At 40.5% G+C, this 22185-nt stretch overlaps 1 protein-coding gene and 1 long non-coding RNA gene across 4 annotated transcripts in view; one reads left to right on the top strand and one right to left on the bottom strand.

The window, feature by feature from the left end:
* Window positions 1-22185, bottom strand: part of LARGE1 (LARGE xylosyl- and glucuronyltransferase 1) — a 657275-nt gene that overhangs the window by 306831 nt on the left and 328259 nt on the right. The window lies entirely within an intron of this gene.
* LOC134739233 (uncharacterized) lies at window positions 583-7259 on the top strand. Its single transcript, XR_010125839.1, has 3 exons — window positions 583-811; window positions 4431-4508; window positions 6828-7259. It is a non-coding gene; the product is annotated as an uncharacterized LOC134739233 (long non-coding RNA).

Raw genomic sequence — 22185 nt, forward strand, 5'->3', positions numbered from 1 at the left:
TGGCCAACATGGTGAAACCCCGTCTCTACTAAAAATACAAAAATTAGCTGGGCGTGGTGGTGTGTGTCTGTAATCCCAGCTACTCGGGAGGCTGAGGCAGGAGAACCACTTGAACCCAGGAGGTGGAGGTTGCAGTGAGCCAAGATCGAGCCACTGCACTCCAGCCTGGGCAACAAAGCGAGACTCTGCTCAAAACAAAACAAAAAAAGTCATCTGTGTTTGTGAGTATTCACCCTTGGCAGCACAGAGAAATTCCAGTTTAGCTCAGTTGAGATCATTTAATGGTACATTTATGGAACACCTTAATATGGGGCAGGTACTGAGGAGGGCGAGGGACCAGGGTCCATGATGAAGGAAACATAGCTGATGTTCTCAAGGAGTCCATGGTCTAGTGGATATTCAGTATCCATGACTGCACAACAAGTTACCTCAAAATGCAGCAGCTTAAAACAGTGTCAGTTATTTATTAACTCAAATGGTTTCTGTGTGTCAGGAATCTCAGAGTATATTCACTGCGTGGTTCTTAGGATTCCTCATGAGGTTGCAGTCATCTGAATACTTGCTCTGGGATGTAAGATCTAATTCTATGCTGACTCCCACATACACGCCTGGCAGTTGATGCCAGCTGTCAATAAGAAGGCTCAGGTTTTTGCCACTCCAGAAGGCTGCTTGAGAGTCTTTACAACATGCTAGCTGGCTTCCCCCGAAGTCAGTGGTCCCAAAGACAGCAAGGTGGAGGCAAGGTTATCTTGAAGACTTGGCCTCAGAAGTAACATGGCATCATTCCTGCTATGTCTTATCAGTTATATAGGTAAGTTTATGCAATGTGGGAAGGCACTAGACACGGGAGTGAATGAATGCTAGGAGGTGGGAATTACTGGGTGCCATCTTGGAAATTGGCTACCACATCTGTAATTACAGAATGGTATGAACTGGACTGTGATAAATTCCAAGTACAGCCATCCTCAGAGTCTGTGGGGTATTGGTTACACGAACCCTCTTGGAGATCAAAATCCAAAGACGCTCAAGTCTCTGATATAAAATGGTGCCTTATTGCATATAACCTATGCACATCCTCTTGTATACTTTAAATCATCTCTAGATTACTTATAACACCCAATACAATATAAAAATTATGTAAATGGTTGTTATACTGTATTGTTTTGGGAATACAAGAAAAAAGTCTGTACATGTTCAACATAGATGCAACCATCTATTTTATTTTTCAAGTGTTTTCAGCCCTTGGTTGGTTGAGATATGTATAGCAGTGGTCCAGTAGAAGGACAATTAAAGGAGAGTGATAAGAAAGGAGGGACAACAATCAGAGAGAGATGTCTGGAGGAAATAAACCTTAAATTTGGTCTTGAAAACTGGGTTGAAAATTGAGATTCTCAAATATTGGGAGAAAAGCATGACAGGACAATGAAGGCACAGAGATATAAACAATTGTGTGTGTGTGTGTGTGTGTGTGTGTGTGTGTGAAATAACTATAGTCTGATACACTTAATGAAAAAGCTTAGAGTTGAAAATGATAGAGATGGATATGGAAAGGTAGGACAGGATCAAATGTTGGAGAAGACCAGGACCATATGCCATGCAAAAGAGCACTGGATAATATCCCAGAGACAGTGGGAAAAACAAAAGGGGTTTCATTAGCTAAGAGATCTGATCTCATCTATATTTCTGGAATATACTCTAATGATTTACGGAGGAAAGATTAACAGAAGGCAGCTGAGAGGCATCAGAACCTTGGAGGAAGCCTGGTGAAAATCTAGATTCCCAGGATCCTACTGAGAGGTTATGATTCACTAGATTTGTGGTAGGGCCTAGAAATCCGTACTTTAAAACCAGCACCCCGGGTGATTCAAAAGCAAGTCTCCATAGATTACCCTCTAAGAAACACCAAGTTAGGAGACACAGAAAATGCTATTTCTCAAGGTCTTCTTGGCTGAATCATTTACCCTGGATCAACAACCAACTTATTTGTTCAGAAACAAGTCATAAGACAGCCCCAAGCTTAAGTGCCCCACCTGAAACTAATACTTTGTTGGATTTATGGGGATAGAAGACCTTTCTCAAATATTAATAAAAGAAAGTGTTGATGTAAGATCAGCAGTTCTTTAGCTATCTCTATACCTCATAGGCAGTTTATGACAGTGAGGCCAGGAAGGCTTCTTGGCTGTACTTCTTTTTAAATTTAGAAGTCCTGTTTCAATACAAGCAGCTCTAGGTCAGCTACAGCAAAATTCTTAGTAACCAGCATCAACAGGAGAACTGAATTACATATTTCATGTCTTCTTACATTAGCAACTTAGAAGGAAATGTTGAGAGAGCCTGGAAGCTGTTCTTTGCAGGCGACAGCAATCTCCCATAAGCATCAGTGAACATTTATTCAGACATACAACCCTAGCCCAAAATAAGATTAGCTGGCTTGCACCTAAAAATGCTCATTATTCAGAAGTCTACTGAGCAACGATCTTCTGCAAACATAAATAATTCCAGAATGATGACAAAGGAGAAGTGAACCAAGGGGAATGTGATCGTGGATCTACAGACACATCCCTCCTCCTATCGGTGGCACAAAACCCCTTCCTCTCTCATCGCCCAGCAAGAAGCATCCTCTACTTAGCTTTGCGAAGCTTGAGGGGATTGGTCACTGGAGCATTTACAGATTGCCTGAACTCCTTCAGTACTTTATGTTATGAAATGGAGCATTTCAAAGCACTGGGAGTTCTGATTTGTGAACTGGACTGTTACAGTGGTTTAATTTCCTGAAATATAGCTGCCTTCTTAACTAATAGATTTTTCAATGCACTGAGGAGAAAATTGCATTAGCTGCTGCGTAGCCTGATCTTAATATTTTTAGAAGCTGCAATTCTTCTTATTACAGTGCACAGTATGTATTTATGTATGTAGACTTAGCACAGTGTCTGACACATAGAAGGCACTCAATGAATAGTTTTGAAAAAGTAAAACAATGCATTTACACAGACAACACTTATTGAGAACCATTGCTTCTGATGGGGATATACTGATGGACCGGCTTCGTTCATTCATCATTCGTTCATTCATTCATTCAACAAACACTTCAGCGACTTCTAAGTGCAAAGCTCTGTGCCAGATCATTGCTTTGAGGAAATAACAGCGCAGTTTGGGGAGACATAACAAATAATTTCAAAAAGGATGGTCACAGCTGTCAGAGTAGTGATTTACCCTGATAGGAGGTGGGAGTGAGGGAGGTGGGGCATGGGATGGTGAAGATATCCAGGTGGCTTTGGTGCTATTGTTCTACTTTTAATTTAGATGACATGGTGCTTTATCAGTGTATGCCATAACCTGTCTATCTGTAGTCTTCATATGTATGTGAATATGCTCATATATATGGATATCACCGCAACCGCACATGGTTACATATGTGTGTGGATACATACCCTCTCTATCTGTGGAGGACTGGTGCCAGCACCCTCAAGGATACCAAAATCCTCAGGTGCACAAGTGCCCTGATATAAAATAGTGTAGTAGTTGCATATAACCTAGGTATATCCTCCCATACACTTTAAATCATCCCTAGAGTGCTTATTAATACCTAATGCAATGTAAATTCTATATATATGGCTGTTATACAGTATTGTTTAGAGAATATTGAAAAGAAAATAAATATCCACACATGTTCAGCTCAGGTGTAACCCATCTATTCTTTTCCCCTGAATACTGCCAAGTCTTGGTGGGTTGAACCCAAGAATACAGAACCCACAGATATAGATAGGTGATTATGTATGTGTGGTGTATTTAGTTATATTTCATTCCTGTTCAAAGTGCTAAGAAGAGAGATAATCATTCTGCTATTAACACAAGTGGAAAAAAAGACTTCGTTTCTGTTACCATAAATTTACTCTATTGCATGCATTCTTAACAGACACAAAAGTTGGTTCTTGTGGGGATCAAAAAAAAATCAGATATTCAAATGGTTTGGTATTAAAATCTCATGTTAGAGGTTTAATCACGGAAATAAAAAGTATAAAAAGGCACATAGGAGAGGGGAGTGATAATGTTTAAAAAGAGGTTAAGAAACACCACCCTCCAGGATCATACAACACTAAAATAGCCACAAAACAGAGAAGTACGCAAAAGCACACACACACACACCTCAAAAACCTGCTCCCTGATCTTAGCCTCTGCTGAATCCAACAGTTCTTTCCTGCCTTTCTGAATTTAATCAGAAGGCAGCTGAATCAGAAAATACACTTCTCTGTTGTCAAGTTCATCTGGATATTTGGGGAGCAATTTCTCTCGCTCTCACAACCATTCCTTCTTCCACTCTTACCTCCGCCTTCCCATGGAGCCATCTAAAAAGGGAAGCCACATAGGCTGCAATTAAAGAAGCCGCACACTGCTCTATGTTAATGAGGCACTTTGCTTTTCATTTTCAGAGGGCTCTTTAGCACTTTGTAGGGGACACCCTTGCCTGTGACAATCTCTGTTGCCAGCTGCGGAGATATACCTTGCAGGTGAGTTTAAACACACGGACAGCAACTTACAAGCAGGCAAAGAGAGTTGAGGAGGATGATCCAGAGTTGCCCCTTTTTTAATTTCTGGTTGGTTTAAAAACTGTTTTCTTTCACCACACATAGAAGGCAAAAGTCTCCTGGTGTAGTAAAAGGAAAATCTTGTCAATGGCAGTCCAAATTTCTTCTGGCTGACAGCCAAAATGAATCTCTTCACTGGTCACCCTGAAAAGACGAGGCTTCACTCAGCTCTTGTAATACATCTAACAAACATTAACCAAAGGTCTTATTGCAATTTTAAATATTTTTAACCTTGACCTTGAAGCCCTGCTTCAGAAGATTTAGACCGTGGCAATATTGACATTCACCGCCCCCTACCCAACAGGCCCTTACTGTTTAATATGATGGTTGTCAAGGCAACCAGATTGTGAGGATGGCTGTCTAACCTGTCTAGATTTAGAATTTATCATACATGAGAATGCAGAAGGGAAAAATGTCACCCTTAGAAAGTACTATAGAAGATGGTACATGGTACAAGGTAATTCCATTGTGCTTTTACTTCCACTTGGGGATTTGGCTACTGATCAAAGGAATTCCTAATGCTCTAAATCCCCTTTAAAAAAATCACCTAATTCCAAAAGTGAGTCATTTATCTAAACATTCATTGTGTGTGCCAAATTCTGTACTAGATACTAAGGAAAGAGGAGTAAATGAAAAATGTTCCTCTTTCTTAGAAGATCACCATTAAATGGGAGAGAATATTATTATGTTTATAATAACAATAACCTTTGTTGAATGCTTACTATGTAACAGACAGTATACTAAAGCAATCTACAAGTATCTTTTAATTCACAATAACCTTTATTACTGTGTGTGATGTAGACATCAAGGAAATCACCCAATTATAATGAATTATAGGAGCTGGGATTAAAAATCAGATTTGCGTCTTTCCAAAAACCTTTATCGTTTTTGGAAACTGATTAAAATATGATACTCACATGATTATTACGCAGTGAAATCTGTATATAAATTCTTACCAACATTCTTAGAACATACCAAAATTAATTGTACTCAGAAACGGGAAGTAAAATCAGGAAAGACGAAGGTGACTACTAGATTGAACTCATACTGTTAGCAGAAACAAACATTCCAATGCAGTTATAATAGAGTCATATAGGCCTTCTCAGAACAAATGTTTCTCCAATCTCTAAAGGACTGCAAGTGGCCAGTAACGCTCTGCTGAGAAAGCTTTTAACACCAAAATACAAAGCAGGAAGGGAAGCTTGGAAACATATGCCCAGACTCAGGAAGATTGTTACAATGGATCTTTAACTTCTATACTTTAGAGTGTGTGATATGGTTTGGCTGTGTCCCCACCCAAATCTCATCTTGAATTCCCAGGTGTTGTGGGAGGGACCTGGTGGGAGGGAGGTAATTGAATCATGGGGGCAAGTCTTTCCCATGCTGTTCTTGTGACAGTGAGTAAGTCTCATGAGATCTGATGGTTTTAAAAAGAGGAGTTCCCCTGCACAAGCTCTCTCTTTGCCTGCTGCCATCCATGTAAGATGGGACTTGCTCCTTCTTGCCTTCCACCATGATTGTGAGGCATCCCCAACCACGAGGAATTTTAAGTCCAGTTAAATCTCTTTCTTTTGTAAACTGCCCAGTCTCGGGTATATCTTTATCAGCACCATGAAAATGGACTAATACAGTATGCCAAGGAAAGTCTCAGCCTTCTAAAACTAATGGTTAGCATTTGCACATTACGGAGGGTCCTGAGCAGGAGCCAAGTGGAGCCTGGGTGTCCTCCTTCAGGACACTGATAAAGACCTGCTACAGCCCTAGTCCAGGGCTGGCTACACTTTGGAATTACATGGGCGCACTACTGGGCCTGCCCCAGAAAAACTAAACTATGACATCTAGTGGTAGGGCCTGGCATTGCTGCTTGTTTGGGTTTGGAACACAAGCCATGCTGAAGTGTCACCCAGAGTGGCCCCTACCATTGTTTTGGTGGTGTTGTTTTGTGTTACCAACAGTACCAAGTGATTCTTATGTGCAATCAAGCCTGAGGTACACAACAATTGGGAAGTGAGCCAATCAATTAATTCTAACTGGGGAAGATCAAGACCCAACTTAATAGCACAGCTCTGTAACTTTATTTTCTGTTTGCACAGAATTGCTGAGTTCCTACATAGTACATATTTTTTTTAACCCCCTGGGAATATTTCAGCGTCCTTGATCTGGAAGCAACATGGAATGATGGCACAAGCACTGTCTTCAATACAAGCTGGAGTGTGGTCAATTCCCTTCTCTGAATTTCAGGTTCTGCATCTGTAAAGCAGACACAAGGCGGCCGGGCGTAGTGGCTCACGCCTGTAATTCCAGCACTTTGGGAGGCCAAGGTGGGCAGATCCCCCAAGGTCGGGAGTTTGAGAACAGCCTGACCAACATGAAGAAACCCCATCTCTACTAAAAATACAAAATTAGCCAGGCACGGTGGTCCGTGCCTGTAATCCCAGTTACTTGGGAGGCTGAGGCAGGAGAATGGCTTGAACCCAGGTGGCGGAGGTTGCGGTGAGTCGAGATCGCACCATTGCACTCCAGTCTAGGCAACAAGAGTGAAACTCTGTCACCAAAAAAAAAAAAAAAAAAAAAAAAAAAAAAGCAGACACAAGGCCACCTATTGCTCTGTCAGCCTGAAAATGGGATGATGTACAGAAAAATACCCAGCAGAGGACCTGAAAGAATTGAGCTGCTGGTTCATTCTGAATCAAGAAGGAAGAAATATTTCATTATGTGACAGGTGGAATAAAGGCCTGATCACAGTAAGTGAGCTCGAGACGCTAGTCCTTTACCACATGTCATCATTTGTGATTTTCTCTCCTTCTTTATAATGGCTGGTTTTGGAGGGTGGGACTTATGTATATATAGAATGGAAGGGCAACACACACACTCTGGGACACAACGTACAATAAGCAATAGCAGCACATTAATAATAACAGGGGATGAGAAAGGGGAGTTTCAGCAGTGCTATTATGCCTCTGAATAAGATGTTGATCATTGCTTGCTATTTTCTCTTCAAACATGTTATTTAGCCAGTAGTGAGCAGATTTAAAACCCACTGGGGTTCTTGAATTCAGCCTGGCTGAGTGGTTAAATCCAATGAAAATATTCTAGTTAGATGAGTTTTTATCCAAGGGAGTTGAGTATACAAAAGCATACATAACCGGTCAGTTTGTAAGATGTCCATCTCTCAAAAATGATAATAGGAATGATGATGATGACGATAAGAGTAATAAGAATGCATGCGCAGCATTTTCTCATTTTCAATGAAATTTTCCATCTATTATTTCATTGGATGCTTGAAATAAGTTTGTGAATTAAGTAAGTAAGGGATTCATATCTCTATTTTACACATAGGAAACTAAGACTTAAAAACATCATTGTCTCAAATTGCACTGCTAATAAGTGGGAGAGTTAAAATTTGCCCCTTCTGACCTTCAGGAAAATCACTGTCATAATGCGGAGGTCCTTCTAACACCTGCACCTAATGCTGGAACTTTATCATGGGAAACAGATGGAATTAAGAGACTGTGAAGCATCACGCATTGTTCTCAACAAGAAAGTTCACATTTTGATACCTTTGTGCACCTTTTCCTAAAATCATCTTGGTGAAATGGTACAACTAGGGATGAAAACTTGAAATGTTTCCAAGTTGCCTATCCAAAGTAACTTTGTTTAGAAATAAATAAAGTTATTTTGTTGACCTGGCTTGTTTTCCATGCTTCAGTTAGAAGACAGAATCTGGTTGGGCACGGTGGCTCAAATCTGTAATCCCAGCACTTTGGGAGGCCGAGGCGGGCAGATCACGAGGTCAAGAGCTTGAGACCAGCCTGACCAACATGGTGAAACCCCATCTCTACTAAAAATACAAAAATTAGCCAGGGGTGGTGGCACATGCCTGTAAGCCCAGCTACTCAGGAAGCTCAGACAGCAGAATCGCTTGAACCCGGGAGGCAGGCAGAGGTTGCAGTGAGCCGAGATTGTGCCATTGCACTCCAGCCTGGGTGACAGAGTGAGACTCTGTCTCAAAAAAAAAAAAGACATAATCTGACCCATCAGTGTCCCACATGAGGAAAGAGAGTAATGAATGGACATCACCATGGGGTCACCAAGTAATAGCTACATCTTAACGCTTCACATGGTTGGGAATAAAACGACACAAATCCATTGGACTGGCCTCTGACTTTAGTGCTTCCATTTTCTATCCCATCACCTTCACAGTCAGCATCTGCCTAGAGCGTGGAGTAACCCCAATTGTGTCAGTTTCTAATATGAAGGGCAATTTTGCCCCCAAAAGACTCTTGGCAATACTTGGAGACACTTTTGGTTGTCATGACTTGGGCATTGGGGTGCTACTGGATCCGGGGGGCAGAGGCAAGAAACGCCACTCAACATCCTCAGACAGGACAGCCCCCACAACAAAAAACTATCTGGCCCAGAACATCATGAGTGCTAAGGTTGAGGCACCTTGCTCAGAAGTACCAGCTGAAACTCAGAAAAAAACGGATGTGGATGAAGAGTCTTTGTCCTGGTACATGAGAGTACACATTTTGTCTAAGTTTTGACCTAATGGAAAACACTGCATTATCTGGAAGTAGGAAAGACCTTGAAAGGGGAAAAAAGATGAGTTTGAAGTCCTCAGAATCCTTAAAGAAAGAAAAGTGACAACTCTTTAACCCCTACATATAAGAGAATTGAATGAGACTTATACATGAAAGAATATAAAGTTTAAATAAGCAAGATTGTCCAATGACTGACTCAGGGACATCTCTCTTGGCTGGAGGCAATGAACTAGCCATTGGCTGCCATTCTCTCAACAAGAGGCATTACGCCTTTCCACTGTACCTAGGCATTTTGTCCATCCAGCAGGTATGCCTCATCCTAAACCCAACTTCACACTGAACCAAGGGCTCCAAGCTCCAGGTGCTGGACAGCTGATGTTACTTAGCATTCCCCTAAATACTTCCACCAAAGTTCAGACTCTCAGCATCTGAGCCCCAAATGTTAACTTCACTAGGTCAACAGCACCCTCATGCTTGTCTTATACAAAAAGAAGAGAGTGAATTCCTTCTGCTACATAGTAGCTCCAAGCTGTACCTGGCTGTGCTTTCAACCAGGAATATCTCATTGCAGGATGCTTAAAGAATGGGCATTTGTGCCCCCTGCTGATAGTGTACTATGTTATTATTCAGGGGAAACAAATCACTTTAAGGATGAGCACATGTGTATCTTGGATAGCTCCAGCCACATATATTATACCCTGTCTAGATGACAAATAGGACTTTTGCTCTTCCTGCTAAAGCTCAATCCTTCCTCAGTTTTCTCCATCTTCGTACCACCATGCACCCACCAGCTTGTTCCAGAATTCTAGGAGCTAGACACAATCCCTCTCCCCCACATCCCAGATCTACCTTTCTGTCACAGCCACCATGTCAAACCCTCCCTGTCAAGTCAGCTGTAAAAATGAATCTGCCTCTCAATGCAGTCACCTCCACAGGTTGAAGGCAGTGCATGGAGGTAGTTTTTTCACCAAAACATCTTCTTTTTGAGAACCATCACAGGGCAAAATATTAAGTCTAGAGAAAATAAATCAGTTTTATCTCTTGATTTTCTACGCATCTACCAAGATTCCTGCCCTCAGGATCCATATTGTCACGAGGTCACTGGACTTAAAAACCTTAAGGTCAGGGTTTTGGACTTAGTAGCAATCAATGCCTCACAAGGTATATAGCTGGCAGCCTGTTGCAAGTTACCTGATAAATAAGAAAATTAGAACCTCGGAAAGAAATTTAACAATGCCTATCCCATTCAGCTCCATCTTCTGCCCCTGAGCCCACTGAATGGGTCAGGAACATTGATTTTAAAATGGATTCTGTACACTGTAAAATGAAAGTTCAATTTTCCAAATATAAGGACAGTTAGGTCCCCCCCATCCAGTATGAAGTGTGCTTCCCTCGCCTTGTTTACCCCTTCAGTAATGCACTTCAGTACACTTATATCTCCCCCATAAGAACATACTTTGTGATAGATAGTTACTATTTTACCTTGGAAACTCCCTTAGCACTTTCCAAGACACATATCTAGGCATTCCATTTATTTGCTTTCTTTTAATCAAAATGTGGACATACTGACTATACTGATACTGAAACCTCAGAGATAAAAATTGGCCCAACTTTCCCCGCTGTGGGCATCCTGACCAGTCCTGGATGTTAGTTTGAGATCTGGTTTATTAGTTTCCTCAATTATCAAAAAGGTATGCCCTTCATAATCGAAAAAGAGGAAGTGTCGGGCAGAGAAAAGAAGTGCATTTCTTTCTTTTCTAATAGAAAAAGTTTAATGATAAGAGTATTAACTTTTATAGCTAAGCTGAGCAGATAATAAGCAGGTAAAGGAGTTTTGCTTGGGAAAAGGTATTCTCTTCTTTGGGCAACGAAAGCCTGTCATTAACTCAAACAGCAAGATAAAATGCTCTTACGCCTCCTCTTCACCTCCTCCTCAAAGCTTCTGTGTTCTTGATAATGATGTACCTAGCATGGGAACACCACACTTCCCCCCCACTCCTGGAAATCACAGTCGCCCCCCAAGGCTCTGCTCAGGGTCCCCCTTTTTCTGTGAAGTCATCCCTGACTATCCAGCTGGTAACTGATTGGTACTACACTCTTCCCTATTTCATTAGTATTCACTAAATTCTTGGAGAAGACATGAGCTTTTCCTCATCTGAATCCTGGAACAGTGTGCATTTGGCAAATCCTTATCCACTGACTGATTTGTATCTAGGTACAGACCTGAGTTGCTTCCTCCTAATCAGATGAGAATTCAGCTATCTATTAAATAGAGTTAACATCAGATTTTCCAAGCCAGCTGGTTTCCCTGTGCTACTGAAAAAGAAAAAAAAGAAAACTCAGCTGGCAGTCCATCCATCTTAATCTTGAAGGAAGCGGGACCTTCCCCATGTACATACTGGGTGTCTCGGGAAATCCTAACATGATCCAACCCAAACTCCAAACTGGCTTAGAAGTCACAGATGAAAAAGAGAAAGTGGGCTGGGCGCATTGGCTCATGCCTGTAAATCCCAGCACTTTGGGAGGCTGAGGCTGGCAGATCACTTGAGTTCAGGAGTTTGAGACCAGCCTGGCCAACATGGTGAAAACCTGTCTCTACTAAAAATACAAAAATTAGCTGGGCGTGGTGATGCGCACCTGTAATCCCAGCTACTCCAGAGGCTGAGGCACGAGAATAGCTTGCATCTGGGAGGTGGAGATTGCAGTGAGCTGAGATCGCACCACTGCATTCCAGCCTGAGTGACACAGCAAGACTTCGTCTCAATAAAAAACAAACTAAACAAACAAACAAACAAACACCACAGAAAAAGGAGTGTGAGAGGAGAGAGAAACTCACTTATATATATTAATTATTCCTGCTCCTGAGATGAGCATTTTCTTCTCACAACAAACCTACAAAGGAAACAGGGGAGATTCTTTTGGTTGCCTATCCAGAGAGCTACACTTCAGATTCCCTACTGAGAAGGCTGAAAACACACAGACACACACACAGAAACACACACACAGGCAAAGACACAAAGAATCATCACTTTTTCAGTCTTCCCTGAAGACAGGTCATGGGCCTGAGACACCATCTTGGCCAATGTACCTGAAGCAAAGTCTCCTAGGAAATCTGGGGGAGAAGATTCCCTGTTTGGTACTGAGAGAGAGAGTGCATATGAGAATAAGGTTGCCTTCCCTCTTCCCATCTACAGTCCTGTAGGCAGCAGACTTCTGGATTTATTCTCACCCCTCCACCATGATGAGCCCATGAAAATTCCCAAGATAATAACCACCACTCTTGGAACTGCCAATCGAAGGGCTTCTTGATATTTGACACAAAATTAGTAGATTCTTTAAGGCACTTTACTCAGGTTATATATTAGATCACAACATAAAAAATCAGGGAACTGATCACATAGGCAATGCAGGGAGGAATCACTGTAGCTGCACAAAGGGATGTAAAGTGAGTCTTTTGTGACCTCTCCCCATTAGGTTCCTTCATGCTCACCACACCCGGCTAATTTTTGTATTTTTAGTAGACATGGGGTTTCACCATGTTGGCCAGGCTGGTCTCAAACTCCCAACCTCAAACGATCCACCTGCCTCGGCCTCCCAAAGTGCTGGGATTACAGGTGTGAGCCACTGCACCCAGCCCACTCTCTCTTTTTCATCTGTGACTTCTAAGTTAGCCAGTTTGGAGTTTGGGTTGGATCACATTAGGATTTTCTGAGTCACCTAGTTAAGTACGTGGGGAAGGTCCCAGTTCCTTCGGGATTAAGATGGATAGACTGCCAGTTGAGTTTTCATTTTTTTCCATAGCACAGGGAAATCAGCTGGCTTGCAAAACCTGATGTTACTCTTCACGTGTTCCCAAAAGACACCTCCAAAATGACCTAAGTAAAAAGGGTAGGCGCTCGCATGCACACAAAGCCTCTGTAAGTTAGTGGGTGCTCTTCTACCTGGATTATCCCTTGCAAGCCCTTCTTACAGAGACAATGACACCCATGATAGTCACAAGTCATACGCAGGTGAGCCAAACCCCGCGGTATGCTGCACCCTTACACCTGTGAATACGCCATGCTGCCCCTAAACAGGGAGAAAAACAAGGTTTCTTTTTTTTTTTTTTTCTTCAGACGGAGTCTCACTCTGTCGCCCAGGCTGGAGTGCAGTGGCACGATCTCGGCTCACGGCAAGCTCCGCCTCCTGGGTTCACGCCATTCTCCTGCCTCAGCCTCCCGAGTAGCTGGGACTACAGGCGCCCACCACCACGCCCGGCTAATTTTTTGTATTTTTAGTAGAGACGGGGTTTCACCATGTTAGCCAGGATGGTCTCGATCTCCTGACCTCATGATCCGTCCGCCTCAGCCTCCCAAAGTGCTGGGATTACAGGCGTGAGCCACCGTGCCCGGCCAAGAACAACAAGGTTACTATTCCCATTATCTATGTGAAGTCATTAATTACCTTCTCTTTCCTTCCCTCCCTCTGCTCCTTTCACAGTCGAGAGAAAAATATAGTTTTAAAAATTGTGCTACTACAGAAAGTCTGCAAAATGCAATGAAAACGAGAAAACTAGAATACATGTACCCAGAGGTAACATATTAAACACTGTCATATGATCTGCCTTTGTAAGTAATTATATAACTACACAGACATCTTTAAATTTTGAAGGGAACTAGTTTTGTGCCTTATTTTAAGCTTAATATTACATCATGAGTATTTCCCTTTCCATTTATTGAAGCAACATTCAACGTTGCTATTAAATCAATAAAATGTTATTTAAAAATGATTTGGAAAAGCTTCAACTGTCTTATTGCAACGATGTACCATACTTTACCTACTCTTTCATGAATGTTGGGATTTAGGTTGTGCCTAAGATTTACTACTGCAAACAAACAATACCATGATGAAAATCCTTTGATTCCACCTTTATTTCCTTGGAGCAAAGAATTTCTGCATCACAGAACCTGTACATAATTTTTAAGAATCTGGATATAGCCAAAATATCCAAAAAGGGTATTCTGATGTTGACTTACAATAGACAATTTAAGAAGGGCTGGCCCTCATAGATACTTCCCATTAATAAGTAATAAAAATTTTTAAAGACTCCTATATAGATATAAAATCTTATTTTCTTCTTTCTTTGAATATATTTGTATATTTTTACCATTTGCATTTTTTTGCGAGTTCCCTTATTCTTATCCTTTACCCATTTTTCTGCGGGTCTGTATTTCCTATTTATCTGCAACAGCTCTTTATGTATTACATGCTATATCTGTTTCAAGTACAATTTTTCCAATTTATCACTTGTCCTTTAATTTTGTTCCAGTTTATTCAGAATTTTCCCCTTGATTTTTTCCATTGCAATTAATCAAATCTACTGGAGTTTTCCTTTAAGATTTTTTTTTTTCCATTTTCCTTAGGCACACAGAAACCTTCCTCATTCTTAGACCAACATTTTCATATTTTTCTTCTAGTTTTAATGTTTCTGTTTTTAAATTCAAGCTTTCAATCAATACAAAATTAATTTTTTTAATCTGGCGATATCCTATTTGATCATTTCCCAAATCCTCAATCACATTAATGCCTTTTGTTGGAAAATCCATTCATTCTCTACAGGTTGGAAATTCTTTCTTGAGCAAGAGACCATGGATACCCAGAACTTAAGTTATCGGCCTTCTCTTTTTATGTTCACGGCAGATAAAATAACGTTACTGGGAATCCTCCGTGCTGAATGAAATAGCCTCAAAATTCTTACCAAGACTTCTTCATTCAAACACCTGGTTAGAGCCAATTATGAGCAAGCACATGCTAAGAACTGGGAAGCAGAAAGAAGAGCCGAGGGGTCCATCCACGTAGGCTCCACATTGCAGTGCCAAGTGAGACACACATCCACCAATACCGATGCATCAGAGGTATTTAACAAATAAGTACACGAGGATCAATGTCATAAAAAATGAAGTAACAGGTGGAAAGATAACCTATAGAAGGGGAACCCAAATTTGAACAGAATGCCAGGCCCAGAACACTTTCCTTGAGATGCTAACTGAGCTCTAGAAGAAAGATGGGGAAGGGAGATTTCTATTTCAGGTAACATAGTGAACTAGATAACCTCAAAAGCCTCACAGTGAAAACATTTTGAAAAGTTAACAAGGAACATATATGTGTGCATGCGTGCGTGTGTGCGTGCACGCATATAAAAAAAACTTAAGTTAGCATCAAAGCAAAACTACAAAAATTAAAAGCAAGTCCAAGTTGGAAAATTAGAATATAAGTAATTCCTGAAACTCAGTATTGCTTTGAGGGGAATGGCTCTTGACCTTCTGCTTTCACTACTGTGAGGGTGCAGGAGGGAGATGAGGCCCATGGCCTGGCTTAAGGGGGAGTCAAAGAGAGAACCTTTGCATAAAGTTAGGACCCAAATCCTACACTCTTAGTATAAAGGTGATTTAGAAACAACCCCCCACCCCCCAAACAGAAGGGAAGAACAGAAAACACACTGATTTTTATCTGGATGACTACTAAAGTGGGGGTGGGAGGCCTTCCCTGAGAATCAGCACCCTCAAGATGGATCACACAGTGGTGTGTTGTCTGGACTCAAGCTATCTGGTATCTGACAGACCTGAAATGCAGAATTTAATTCAAAGTGATTAGGACTGACAGGGCCTCAGGCGACTGGCCGCAATAAATGCAAATCTTCTTCCAGGCAAGCACAACATTACACCTCCAGGCTTTCTTAAATCTGCATGGAATTTCCCATGGAGTTCAACTGTAGTAAGTAAGGAGGAAAGGCTAGGGCCCAGGGCTAGGCTTCAGGGCTCAGTTCTTGTTTCCACCACTCCACAGCTAAGAAGTCTTGGTCTAGCTGCCTCTACTCTCAGGCTCCTCCTCTGTAAAAAATTATCACAGCACTAATTTCAAGGATCAGTCATGAGATTTCAATGAGATAATCAACACTAAATATTTAGTACTACGTCTGATACATGATAAGTGACAAGTAGATGTTGGCTATTATTGATTTTGATTACCATTTTTCAAATTTATATTGTTGTATACCATCTTACTCATTGTTCTGTTTATTAATTTTCCTCCATTGTTTTATTAAATTTACCAGAGGTTTGCCATCTTCTTATATATGGAAATTAATTAATTAAAAATTAATATTTTAATTAATTTAAATTAATGAAAATTAATATTTGTTTAGTTTTCTGTTTATTATTTTTCTTACTTCACAGACTTCTGCTGTGAACTCCACTTCACTTCGGCTTTCCTTAGGGACACACCATTGTTCATATTTCAATTACCGCATGAAACGTAAGATTCATTTATCATTACCTTTTTGAATAATGAAAGAAGTGGAGGCTATTAAAATATCTCCAGTGACAGCTTTCGGCACATTCCATAAACTTTACTGTGAAATGTTCCTCTTCTGCTGATACCAAAACAGGCTATAATTTTAGTTTTTATATCCTTTTGGATTAAATAGCATTTAGGAAAATTCTTTACCCTCCTCTAGTTTCCAAGTAGTTTGAATTTCCCATTTAAAAGTTTGTTTCTGACATGCAGTTCTGCTGCACTGTGGTCAAGAGTAGGGCCTGTGTAATTTTTATGGTATGGAATTTAATGAAGTTTTCTTGCGCCACAGTATCTACCATTTGTGTAATTTTTTTGATAAACACTTCACTCATTTTTATTCCACATGATAGGCAGTTCAACAACTATTGATATTATGTTTTAAAAATCATTTCTGTCATTAACAAGATGATTCATCCTTCTTTTCTGTGGCCGAAGCTCTCCCAACATATATTTCTATCAATTTTTGTTTTTTGCTTAGTATACCTGGAAGTTTTCTATTTGGAAAATAACTTTGCTATTCTATCCTCTTATGGGTATTAAACTTACCAATTTAAAATTATTAGTTTTACCTAATTAAATATATTTTATTGTATTTGAGTTAGTCTAAAATTAACATACTCACACCATATTGCTATTTAACCAAGAATTAAAGTTGTTATCCAGTAATGGAAGAGTTTAAAGCATTTACATTTATTAAAATAATTGATGTTTGATCTTACTTCTGCAATAGTGTTTTTATGCATTCTTTGAGAAAAAAATTTACGTCATCACAATTCACCTCCTTTAAATGTACAATTCAATTTAATAAATGTATACAGTCTGCAACAACCACAGCAGTCACTTTATAAAACAATTTGATCATCCTCAAAAATTCCCTAGTGCCCCTTTCTGGGTAATCCCCACCACACCACTCTCTGGCTCCTATTAACTTTGTCTTGCTTTCAATAATGTTACATACATGGAATCATTTACCATGTTGTCTTTTGGTCTGGCTTTCTTTCACTTAGCATCAAACCTTTTCATTGGCATTGCTGTATGTATCATCAGTTCATTCCTTTCCATTGCCGAGATATACCACGGCTGTTTACCAATTCTTCAGCTGACAGTCAGTGAAGTCCTATGAATAAAGCTGCCATGAATATCCACATACAAGTTTTCCAGTGGACATAGGTTTTATTTCTCTTGGTTGAACACCTAGGAGTGGAACCACTAGGTCATATTGTGAGTGTATGTTTAATGTTTTAAAAAGCTGCCAAGGCCGGGCGTGTGGCTCACACCTGTAATCCCAGCACTTTGGGAGGCAGAGGCGGGTGGATCACGAGGTCAGGAGTTTGAGACCAGCCGGGCCAATATGGTGAAACCCCCTCTCTACTAAAAATACAGAAATTAGCTGGGCGTGGTGGTGGGTGCCCCCAATTCCAGATATTCGGGAGGCTGAGGCAGAAGAATCGCTTGAACCCGGGAAACGGAGGTTGCAGTGAGCCAAGATGGAGCCACTGCACTCCAGCCTGGGCAACACAGTGAGACCCTGTTTCAAAAAAAAAAAAAAAAAAAAAAGCTACCAAGCTGTTTTCTGAAGTGGTATACCATTTTTCACTTCCATCAGTGATGTCAGAGAGTTGCAGCTGTTCCACATCCTCACTGACACTTTGTATTGTGAGTCATTTGAATCTTAGCCATTGTAGTGGGTGTGAAGCGGTATCTCAGGATGGTCTTTAATTTGCATTTCCCTGATGACTAATGATGTCATTATTAATTTGCATTTTTCAGGGTTTCATTGGCCACTCCATCTCTCCTTTGCTGACATGTCTCTTAAAATATGTTGCTCATTTCTAAATTGGGTTGTTTTCTTATTATTGGCATAAGACCTCTCTATATCCCAGATACAAATCTTTCATCAGATAGATGCCTGGCAAATTCTTTCTTTCAGTCTGTAGCTTATCCTTATAGTTTCTTATTAATGTCTTTGCAAGAACAAAAATCCTCAACTTAGATGAAGTCCAATTTATCTATTTTTTTTCTTATTTAGTTTGTGCTTTTTATGTCTTATTTAAGAAATCTCTCTGCCAGGCATGGTGGCTCACACCTGTAATCCCAACACTTTGGGAGGCCGAGGTAGCAGGACTGCTTGGGCCAGGAGTTCAAGATCAACATGGGCAATATAGCAAGACCCGTCTCTTCAAAAAAAAAAGAAAAAAAAAAATTTTTTTTTTTTTTTTTTTTAAATTTACTTAGCCAGGCGTGATAGCATGTGCCTGTAGTCCCAGCTACTCTAGAGGCTGAGGCAGGAGGATTGCTTGAGCCCAGGAATTTGAGGCTGCAGTGAGCTATGATTCTGCCGCTGCACTTCAGCCTGGGTGACAAAGGGAGACCCAGAGAAAGAAAGAAAAGAAAGGAAACAAAGAAAGAGGAGAGGAGAAGGGAGGGGAGGGGAGGGGAGAGGACGAGGACAGGAGAGGAGGGGAGGGAAGGGGGACAGAGGGAGGGAGGGAGGAAATCTTTGTCTAACTTGAAGTCCCTATAATTTTCTTTGTTTTCCTCTATAAGTTCTACAGATTTAGCTCCTATATTTAGGTGTTAAGATTCAAGTTAATTTTTGTATGTGGTATGAAGTGAGGAGCAAGATTAATTTTTTCCCACGCGGCTAATCTAATAGTTCATTATTTTTTATTTTTTTAATTATTTTTTCTGTTTCATCTTCTTTGCTTCTTACTTAGGCTTTATTTCATTTGAAATAATCATCACTAATAAGTTAGATCTAATTCTACTTATTTCATCAGGGGTCATGTCTGAGCTTTGCAGAAACACCTTACCCTTTTTCCCAGGATAATCAAAGTGAAGAGTTAAAAGATACCACCTAAGTTACCCCACAAAATCCCCTATATTTAACAGCTTTTAAACCCGACTCATACTCTCCAGTGTTTTAAAATGGCTGTGATCAGCTTATTATTTGCGTATGTTCTGAAGACAAATATTTTTTGGCATTTGCAATCAGCCTTGCAACTGACTTAAAACAATTATTTACGTATCACTCTATGTGTAACTCAGTACACACTGTCTGCCCCTTTATAACAATACCTTTTCATTCCTGAATATTCATTTTGATCACTTTTTTGGGTGGCTTGCACAGAAGCTATAGTTTCTTCAAGAACAATACACTTGTATATATTTTCTTTTTTTCTGTTTTTTTTTTTTTTTGAGACGGAGTCTTGCTCTGTCACCCAGGCTGGAGTGCAGTGGTGCGACCTCGGCTCACTGCAAGCTCTGCCTCCCGGGTTCATGCCATTCTCCTGCCTCAGCCTCCCGAGTAGCTGGGACTAGAGGTGCCCGCCACCACGTCTGGCTAATTTTTTGTATTTTTAGTAGAGATGGGGTTTCACCGTGTTAGTCAGGATGGTCTCAATCTCCTGACCTTGTGATCCGCCTGCCTCGGCCTCCCAAAGTGCTGGGATTACAGGCGTGAGCCACAGTGCCCGGCCGTTTTTCTGTTTTTAAAAAATTTTTTAATCTATTTATTTATTCTGAGACCAGGTTATGAGACTGGCTAATTTGTGTATTTTCTTGGTAGAGATGGGGTTTCACCATACTGCCCAGGTTGGTCTCGAACTCCTGGGCTCAAGTGATCCACCCACCTCAGCCTCCCAAAGTGCTGGGATTACAGGCGTGAGCCACTGCACCTGGCCTATTGGTGTATATTTGCTGAGTTCCTGCACAGCCTATCATTTTTTTTTCTGTTGCCTTATAACATGAGAGAACTTGGTTGGTATTCTTGGGTCTCTGTCTATTTTGCTCAAAACTCTGCAGACATTTTATTTGGACACCTACTCTTACAGTGCAAAAGCTGAGGTGGGATTTTTATTCTTCCAAGATAATAAGCTTGTCTCCACCCTCTGCCCTGGTATTACCACGTAGTGTTAGAAGCCAAGTTCCATACCTTGTCCACAGCCATCAACAACCATATGTTACTGAGCACTTAAAATACGCATGTCCAAAGTGAGACGTTCAAAATATATACCAGATTTCAAAGACTTAATATTTACAATCTGTAAAATATCTCAGTAATTCTTAAAATACTGATCTCAGGTTGAAACGATACTATTTTGGATAAATAAAATTAAATAAGATGTATTATTAAAATGTATTGCACTGGTTCTACTTTGCTTTTCAAAATGTGACTACTGGAAAATTTAAAATCACACAGATGAGTTGCCATTTTATTTCCGTCGGGCAGTGCTGCTCAAGAGTCAGACTACCGAAAATTTATGTTTTGGTTCCACGACGCATTCGCTGAAGTAATCTGAAAAAGTCTCTTTCCTAAGCTTCAGTTTCCTCACCAGGAAATAGGAGGGATAAAAGAAGATTATGCAAGTTAAGCATATTAGGTTGGCACATAATCAACTCTTAATAATGAGAATTATTATTCCTAAAAGAAGGATTTTGTTTTAATCCTTGCAATTCAAATAATTTTCTAGGATGTACACTAATGTGGGCAACTTATCACTGATTTTACCTTGGTTGTAGAGGCTCCTTTTGATCTGCAGGTATACAATTCCTTTCGGTGCTTGACAATTTTCCTTGAGTTTCATCATCCTAGGGATGAAGCAGCCAAAACCCTGGCCCTTACAGTATCTAGAGCCCATAGTTTTCATTAACTTTTTCCAACAACACCTCAGCCACTCAATCCCAGGCTAACATGCCAAAAAAAGAACCCCAAAAAGGGCCTCATTGAAAATACCAAATCTCTAACATCTCACTCCTTAACTCTAGCCTTTTATCCTTTCATAACATTTGGACAAAGACTCTGTGCTCAGTGCAAATTTCCTAACCTCATCATAATTTCCAGTTTACCCTGCCCATTGCTTTCTCATCATTTGTCAAACACCTCTGGTCTTTCTTTTTTTGATCCCAACTCCGTCATTATAACCACACTCCTAAATCAATGAAGTTTTTTGTTTTTGTTTTTTAGATTGAGTTTTGCTCTTGTCGCCCAGCCTGGAGTGTAATGGCGCAATCTCAGCTCACTGCAACCTCCGCCTCCTGGGTTCAAGCGAAACTCCTGCCTTGGCCTCCCAAGTAGGTGGGATTACAGGCACCCACCACCATGCCCAGCTAATTTTTGTATTTTTTAGTAGAGACAGAGTTTCACCATGTTGGCCAGGCTGGTCTCAAACTCCTGACCTTAGGTGGTCTGCCTGCCTCAGCCTCCCAAAGTGCTGGTATTACAGGCGTGAGCCACCATGCCCCACTGAAGTTGTTTCTTAACACAAGTTTCTGGTAGGTAAGATTTGTGGTGCATGAGATAGCACTGCAGGCAAGGCTCACAAGAACGAGATTCTGGCATCTGCTCCATCCAAATGCTGCTCTCTTTAGCAGCATTTGGTTAATTCTTTTGGCAAATTCCTTAGAAATAAAACACAATAAAACACATGTCCTCTCTGTAGCATGGAGTTCTTGGGAGGACAGAATGAAAGTAGGTATATGAAAGCACTTCTCTCTTTTTTTTTTTAATTTTTAATTTTATTTTTTGTGGGTACATAGTAGGTATATATATTTATGGGGTACAAGAGATGTTTTGATACACATAAAGCATTTCCTTATCAGTTAAAGGAAGTATGAATGAGAAGACCACAATAAATAAGAATGAGAAGGAAACAATGCTCAAGATGAGAAAAAAGGTGAGTTGGGACACTTCACTGCTTTTAAATGAGTTTAAAACTCTG

This window comes from Pongo pygmaeus, chromosome 23 (genome assembly GCF_028885625.2).
Source record: "Pongo pygmaeus isolate AG05252 chromosome 23, NHGRI_mPonPyg2-v2.0_pri, whole genome shotgun sequence".
Taxonomy (NCBI): Eukaryota; Metazoa; Chordata; class Mammalia; order Primates; family Hominidae; genus Pongo; species Pongo pygmaeus.